Source organism: Aplysia californica, unplaced genomic scaffold, assembly GCF_000002075.1.
Source record: "Aplysia californica isolate F4 #8 unplaced genomic scaffold, AplCal3.0 scaffold00556, whole genome shotgun sequence".
In the NCBI taxonomy this organism is placed as follows: domain Eukaryota; kingdom Metazoa; phylum Mollusca; class Gastropoda; order Aplysiida; family Aplysiidae; genus Aplysia; species Aplysia californica.
The window spans coordinates 362,587-371,099 of NW_004797826.1; the positions used below are offsets into that span (position 1 = coordinate 362,587).

Below are 8,513 nucleotides of genomic sequence, written 5' to 3' on the forward strand. Positions count from 1 at the left end.
TATATGATATGATATATGCTAACATTACCTTTGTCGTACATACCGATGGCTTACATACCGGTGTGAGCATAACAATGAAAATTTTCATGAATAAGATCCACCGTAACTTTCATACATAGTTATAATAATATATATGAATTTGAAAAACAAATTGTATAGGGTTATTTTCAATAGGGCGTCTCAAACCAGGTAAGGCTCATTATTAAAGGAGCGATATTAGTATGGCATGAATTTCATTTCTTTGTGAAATATGTTGCAGCAGTCTTTGGCCAAAATTTGAATTTACTTCTTTTCTGTGACATTTTGCAAAAGTGCTCTCTTGTGACCACCGTGCTGACGACAATAATAATATTATGGTCTGAATTGGGATGCCTCATTTAAGTTTAAGAGCGTAATATGTGCTTGTCGATCTAGTGCTGTGAGCTGTGAAGACTGACATGTCAATTCCTGGCATTTCCATCACAGTTTTCATCCATCTGCTCACGGTATCTTTACTGACAGGCTTAAAAGTTTCTGAAAACTAATAAGCAATTTTGAGCAGTTTCTTTGTTCTCTAAGCTGCTTTGTCTTTTCTATGGGTGATTTTATAATATGTACGACTTTTGTTTTCTGGAAAAGCCACCAGTTCTAGAGGAGTTTGATGCTTTCCTTTCCTGGAATGTTTGAGCAAACTATTGAAATAAAATACACATTTTGAATCAGTTAATTGCATATTATGTTCTGTATCCAGACTGTGTATTGTTTGGCAGCGTTGACCAGGCAAAAAGGCTTGCATTATTATGAGCTTTAGTGTCAATTCTTTCATCGACAATATTTAAATCGGGAACCAGGGATCTAAAATCTAATACGGGGTGCCCACTACGGCTGGATCGGGCCGATCGCCTGACTCGATCGCCTGAAACTGAAAACAAACACGTTTGTTTTTTAGGCGATCGAGTCGGGCGGTCGGCCCAATCGGCTGATCCCAGCTGTAGTGGGCACCCCGTATAAAAGATTTGTTGTGGATTATACGTGGATACTCTGCTAGATAAAGGTATTTGAGGTTTGGGGTTGATCATTTTGATCTGACAAATTCAGAAACCTATAATACTCTCTTCGGCCTATCTCATCCAGAAGACTGGGGTGCTATTTGTCTGAGAATTATACTCTCGGAACTAGTGCCAAGAAGACAATCAGAGGTAACAGGATACTCGATAGTTTGTGTGTGTGTGTGTCAGTGTTCTTTTACGTTACGGTGCTTGCAACTGCATTAGGTCGTACGAGCGCAAGGGACACATTAAACATTTTCAGTTGGAAGGAAATTTTGAATTTTGCCAGGGTGGCGGCCGAAGCCTACTCTTATCGATTTTGAACAACCAAGGGATCATTAACGTGCGCCACTTGCACACAGGACCTGAGAGATTTTTCACCCTTGTCCGAGAAGGCTAGGTGTAGATATTCCATACCAGAAGATCAGGTGTGTGGCTGAAAGACAGCAGTAAGAAGGGGTCAAGAAGTAGCAGTAGAAACGCTGAAGAAAGAGTCAGGAGCCAAGAGGAGGTGAGGGGGTGGGGGCAGAAAATGGAGACGACAGAACATTGCTTGAGAGCACGAAAGGAGGTGAAAGGGAACGATTTAGAGAAGAAAAATTTCCCGTCGTTATCCGGATTCGAACCCGGGACCTATTGAATGAGAGGCGAACACTATACTTTAACCTCAAGGCCACAAAAGCCCCCAGATACTCGATAAAACTTTTCCTCACACGAGAATCGAACTCACGTCTGCTCTGTGTGAAACACGCTACACCACAGACGCCAGTATACACACAGGGGGGTAGACCGTTCTACTCACATATTATATACATCATGTACATGTACAGAGGTGAAATGATATATGTTTAACGCCCCTGTCAACACTGTTAGGTTATTTAAGAGGCGGCACCTCTGAGTTTCACGTCCATCTCCAAAAGTACCGAGCAAAATGGAAAATTCGGGACAAAAGTGCCTTCCCAAGGACACAATATCGGATTGAAATTGAACTGAGGCTCGAACCCCTGAACCAGCATCTCAAGGTACCGAGTCCAGCAGCCTAACCACAAGGCCACCGATGTCACCAATGTAGGGAGGTGTAGATTGATGTATGTGTACATGTAGAGAGGTGTAGACAAATCTACAAATATATGTACATGTAGAGAGGTGTAGACAGATCTACAAATACATGTACATGTAGAGTGTAGAGTGGTGCAGACAGATGTACAAATATATGTACATGTAGAGAGGTGAAGACAGATGTACACACACACACACACACACACACACACACACACACACACACACACACACACACACACACACACACACACACATATATATATATATATATATATATATATATATATATATATATATATATATATATATATATATATATATATGTATATATATGTACATGTAGAGAGGTGTAGACAGATGTACACATATATGTACATGTAGACAGATGTACACATATATGTACATGTAGAGAGGTGTAGACAGATGTACACATATCGCTACCTCAGGATTACAAAGTTCTATCTGACATTTTCGGCCGTTTTGAGTTATTAAGTCCGTGAGGACAGAAACCAAATATTGTGTCTGCTCTATCAAAATCGTAAGATTATCGGGAATAGTTATTTTATTCAAAGAATTTCATTCGAAAAAGCATGACATATTGTGAAACTCATAATCTTTTTACGTCAGATTTCTCAAAACTATGTACTGAGCAGGTAGAATGATTTGACGACCGAAATAAAACTTGATACCTTCAAAAGGGGACTCAAAACACATCTATTTAGGAAATATTTTAATTAATGGACATGCAGTACCTTGCTTTTTTGTATGAGCTTTTTTTATTGTCTGAAAGTGAAAGAATGTTGCTGCCAAAATGTGTGCATATGATGAATTTGTATGGTGTTAGTATGAATGCGTTTTTAATCTCCTATGTACGCCTTGGGCCCATGTTGTGGGGAAAGGCGGGATACAAATGCTCTTATTATTATTATCATTATTATTATTATTATAATTATTATTATTATTATTATTATTTATTGTTATTTTTTTTTTTTTAAATTTTTATTATTATTATTATTATTATTATTATTATTATTAACTTTGTAATTTTGAGGTAGCGATATATTAGGCCTACATGGGGTGGAGACAAGGTCAACTACAGAGGAGTCCGCTTAAACAGAAATGTGCAGGACCGCCAGATGCTCTCCGGTTTAACACGAGAAATATTCAGGGCAAAAAATACGATGTTTGGCAAAAATTATTGATTTTTATCTTTATATCGGATTGGCTACTTCAACGTATTGGGTATAGATCTGACGTGTTACTTTTACCAAGAACCCATTTTTGAAACACGCTGCCAATCATTTTAGTAGGTACCCCCTTTCAAATTACGTGCAAATTTTAGAAGTAAAGAAAACTTTTGCTTAGTTGATCCATTAATTTTCTACCCTGACAACCAAAACAATCCCGTAGATCTTCTGCTAACGAGTTCAGCGCGGAAGTCAGACTGAACCACAGAATTCTACACTTACTTTCGTCGAGTCAAGGACACACGCTTCGGTTTATTCATAGCTCCAACGTTTTTCCCCCATTAGCCTAGCCCAGAACGCTTTCAATCCCAGGATGCAACATCTCCGCGTGTTTTGTCACCAGCGCACAACACATCTCCGAATCTCCGGGTTTTCGTAAGATTACCGTAAGCTTCTGTCATTTGAAAAAGGGGAAGAACAACTGAAATTCTTCAGCTTTGACAATGTTTCAATTCATATACTATGCAGGTAAGAGCATATTTCATTCACTGGTGTTTTGTCTTGAACTTGTATAGCCTAATACGATCGTAAGTCGTAATATCAGCTGCTTGTTGACCTACGACTACGAGGTCTTCTAAGTTAATGCGAGTCTAGATCTAGTAATGGCCTACTAGAATTAGGATTAGACTAATCGGATTAGCACACACTACTGGGACTGGCTTGTTTTACGAACAGCATTGGCAATATTCAGTACTTCATTTCATGAGCTGAATGTTTGAATTACTTTTAGTTTAGGGAGAACTGATGAGGAGTATAATAAGCAAGTTTTGGAATGGAGGTGTGTGCATTTTCGGAACAAGTTGCCTTGTCACGGGCGAAAGCTGTGAGTGTGTGGACCACTTGCAAAGCCACATGAGCTTTGACCTGCTTTGACATTTTATCGATCGACTGACCTAGTAGAACAGACAGGATTTTAACCACATAATGCCACATATTATGCATTCCCTCACTTTTACAGTCTTCAGTGTTCGGGCATAATTCTCTTTTCTCTATGACTTGACGTTGCTCTAGTCCAGTTTGAAGTTTCCGGTTTTCCTTCAATTGTTTTCGTATTGAGATCTAGATTCTAGCTATCACTGGGGCGGGGAAAAAATAAATTTAAAAATAAAAGCTGAAAATCTTCCGTTCCGGACTTTAGACACAAGTGGATAAGATTATGTCTCATTAACTTGTCGTGTGCTCTGTTTTCAACTTATATCAAATTACAAGTGTGTTAATTAAACTGCTGCTCATCTGGGTTAGATCATGAATATATAGATCTATGTGATTACAAGTTTTATTTGGCCGTGCTTTAAAATCTTATACAGTAATTCAATGGTAACATTCAGCATTTATTTGTAATGTGGTCTTATATTGAACTATATGTGTGGCGTTCAGACAAAATGAGTTACTTCTCGCAATCCACAAATGGAGATATTGGCAAAAAATCAACACCGAGGTCAAATTAGTAGTTCTTTTATTGATGCTCAATTTTTTTATATACAATATGCCTCTTTTTATTTCATACTTATAAATTGTAAAACTTCACTTATAAACATGATGTTTCTATTTCCATAAGGCTTGAATCAGAGAAGTAACTCATTTTGTCAGCACACTTCACATATTTTAATTTACTCCCTTACACCACAATTCATGGTAATCGCACCCAATTCCTTCTATTCTTACTGTTTTGTGTTTTTTTCGGGAGAGGAGGGAAGGGGGGGGGGGAGGGGGGCATTCAAATTAATAGCAAAAACGATGTACAAGAAATATGTAGATATACCTAATTAATATTTTGTAATGAGTGCTCTCAGTTTTCTTGAGGTACTCTAACATTGGTGCCATTAGGATAAATTATACGTAGTACTAGTAGTGATTTGTTGCCAAATACTTTTCTCTCTAGCTGGTTGGGTTTTTTTTGGTTTTGTTTTACCAACAAATTGGTAATTCACTAATCCGCTTGTGTATTTTCCCAGCTTTTCTAATCTGTGAAGGCCCAGCTTACAACTGATAAGTGACTGACTCATGACTGTAAATCCTCAAGCCTGAATGTCGGGTCAACTAGTGGCCCATCTTGGTAAAGAGAGCGAAGGTGTCATAGGGGTTGCTCACTCTAATACAAGATGAGGAACACCTCACTCATTGGTGATGGAGATTCAAAATCATTCCCACTGTATTAGTCCTCAACCCCTATGATTTCATACTCACAAGGAGGTGGTGTGTGTCAACCATGTGGCAAAAAAGTAAGTCAAAATTGATTGTGATTCTTACGTGTCATGATAAATCAGAGTGATTTATTTCAGATGCCCGATGTCTCTCTCAGAAAAATGTATCACTTCTACTTAGGCTATACTTATAGAGTGATTAGCTCATTGAAAACAATGTCTTATTCAATTTAAGTGAAGAGAAGTAAAGGGCAAACAATAACTGCACTTTTATTGATACTGATCTCATTCAGATTACATTCAGATTACAGATTAGGCCTAGTATTAGTGTGAGAGATAATGCACCCCTTTCCCTCCATTTAAACCTATTTATGCTCATCAACTGTGCTTCAACTCTTTTGTCAGCAGCTGACACAAGTAAAAGTACTGTGATTGAAAATGTAATAATAGATCTAGTTTGATGATAGAAATTTGCATGTTTGGCTTTGTTTTCATTACTGTTGAACTTTGTAAGCCTGTCACTGGTGATTTTGTTAGCTTGAAAAAATTACTTCCAAGAATGAGAGAATGGTTCTATAAATGAAACCTGTTTTGTATGTCATATCATTTCAGTCTCACCTCTGTACTTTGCGAAATCTGGGAGCCATCGAGAAAAAGAGAGGTGTAGCGCTTGGAGAGAGAGATTTTGGTGCACTGACTCAGGTACCGTATTTGAGGATAAGAAATTTCACTTGACTATCCCCTATTTTTCAAAGTCCCATCAATCAACAATTATTGCGCTATTCCCCACAAGCAAAACTTAGCCTGTTTGTGACTTAAGATATGATGGATGTTTGTTCATTTTTTTTTTAGTGGAGAAGGAAGCAATCTGGGACCTACGGTGCTTGTCATGCCTTGTGAAGCACGAGGACCATGATGATGAACGCTGTTCATCATATTTTGCATTTGGCATACTGCTTCATAACATGTATTTCATAAAACTAATTGCAGATTCACATTCAGCCACATTTTGGGGATATTTTCAGAAATGTTTTTTTCCTTTTAGAGATACATGTAGTAGAATTTATAAACTGAGTCTAATCATATATGCAACCAACCGCTTATCTAGCGCTACTCTTTGTCCCTGGAGATCAAAATCAACAACTGTCTGATGGAGCACAAACTGACACTGTGTAAAGAAGGGGTTCATGCATTCACTCACTCTCAGACTCACAGAAGTGTGTCAGTGTAGAAAGGGAGATTATCATTATCACTAGGCCCTAGGCTAGGCGTACACAGTTGCTGAGTCGCCGGTGTGTAGTGTGCACTGTATGTAGACTGTGACACAGCACCTCTGGTGGTCAAGAGTGAAGGGGTTGTGGGGAAAATTAACATTAGTAGGCTACATTTCAGGTAGGGGGCAAATAGTAGCCTATGTTTATAGAGGCATTCCTTTTTGTGCTTTGGCAAAACCTGGTGGAAAGCTGGGTTAGTGAAACAGGTGGCAGTTTTGCAGGGTTTGAGTGTATATATTCTGCTTTCTTGTCCTTTTGGGGTTTTTTGTTAAAAATGAAATTGGACTATTATCAGCTGAATTCTTGTGCTTGGGATCTGCATAAATAACTCCCTGCTGCTTAGAGTGTTAAATGGGTTTTTAGTCTGCAATTACAATTTTGCCATTGAATGCGTTGCCAGCTTCTGTCTGCAGAGGATAATACCAACACCTAAATCCTTATTCTTATGGGTTTTTTCCAGGTTTTTTTCTCTTCTTTTCTTTCCAACCAGGAGAAGATTGGATGTCTCCAGTCCTATTACACAAAACCTCTGAGGTTGTTCAACTCTTTCCACTGCTAATGTAAGAAGCAGTTGTGGCCACGTTGCTGCACAGCACCGGCACAGATGGAGACCACATCATGACAGATGCCCACCTACTGGTGAAAACAACTGGTGCTTTTACAGTACATGTATAACACAGACAGGTCAAACACAGAAGACTCAAAATCACGCATCCGTAGAACTGTGCCTGCGGTCCCGTTTTTTTTTCCCCCCTTCTTTATCTTTTAAAGATATCCTTCGAACTACAGATCCCTAGGACTATGGATGCCTCAAACTACCGAGGCCAGTCCCAACGAATTTATGCTATCTGTATTATACTGTACTTTTACAAAAGGCATTACAGCCAAAGAAGCACAGCACCATCACACAAGGGAAGGCTTTCTACCCACCTCAAACCCCCTCATTTATGAAGCCTGTGCACCACAGATGAGCTAATGGAGATCAAGTATGTGCCTGTGTCCTGGCATGACACTAAAATAGAATGGGGGTTTCCATATATATATATGCTCACGGCTGGTTGAAGGGCCCTAAGACGGTCTTTGTGACCAATCCAAGAGTAGAAGTAGCTTTTGCTATCACTACTGCACACTGGAATTTGGGGGCCCTTTGCACCCAGACGTTTATGCCAGTTCTTAAATTGCAGGTCTCAGCCCAAACCATGGACAGTGACATCAAAAGGGACTGTACCAAAATTTAGAGGGCAGAGACTGCCATAGAGCTGTCCTCAGAGAAATTCGCGCGCGCAACCCGCAAGTTGCACGCGCAACTTTTGCCCTCAGCTCAACTTTTGCGCAACTTTTACCATTTTCATGAATTCGCGAATTTTAGCCAATTTCCTGCAAAATTCGGGAAAATAATAATAAATTGTCATTAAAAACACCGAAATTTTCTTCCGCGGCTAAAAATGATAGGGGGTGACAATTCGCTCCTTTGCACTACGGGGTGCCCGCCGCCGCCGCCCAGTGACCCGGGCCAGGTCAGGTCGGGTCAGGATGATCGCCCGACTTGTCGCCTGAAAACAACGTGTTTGTTTTGAAACGAGTCGGGCGCGATCGACTTATGCCATGATAGCCGCTTTGCATCATAATCTGGCGAGCAAACCGACCCAATAGTCTTGTTTGTACTGAATCATCTTCTAGTCTAGCAGCTAGATCTAGAATCTAGATCTAGAGTAAATCAATCGTAAACACGGTCGTCTGATTACTTAGCTTGCTTCA

At 39.5% G+C, this 8,513-nt stretch overlaps 1 long non-coding RNA gene across 1 annotated transcript; it reads left to right on the forward strand.

Moving 5' to 3' along the window:
• Nucleotides 1–3,564: 3,564 nt before the first annotated feature.
• LOC101849875 lies at nucleotides 3,565–7,430 on the forward strand. The gene is made up of 4 exons (XR_220882.3): nucleotides 3,565–3,805; nucleotides 5,293–5,559; nucleotides 6,094–6,183; nucleotides 7,246–7,430. It is a non-coding gene; the product is annotated as an uncharacterized LOC101849875 (long non-coding RNA).
• The last annotated feature ends 1,083 nt before the right edge of the window (nucleotides 7,431–8,513 follow it).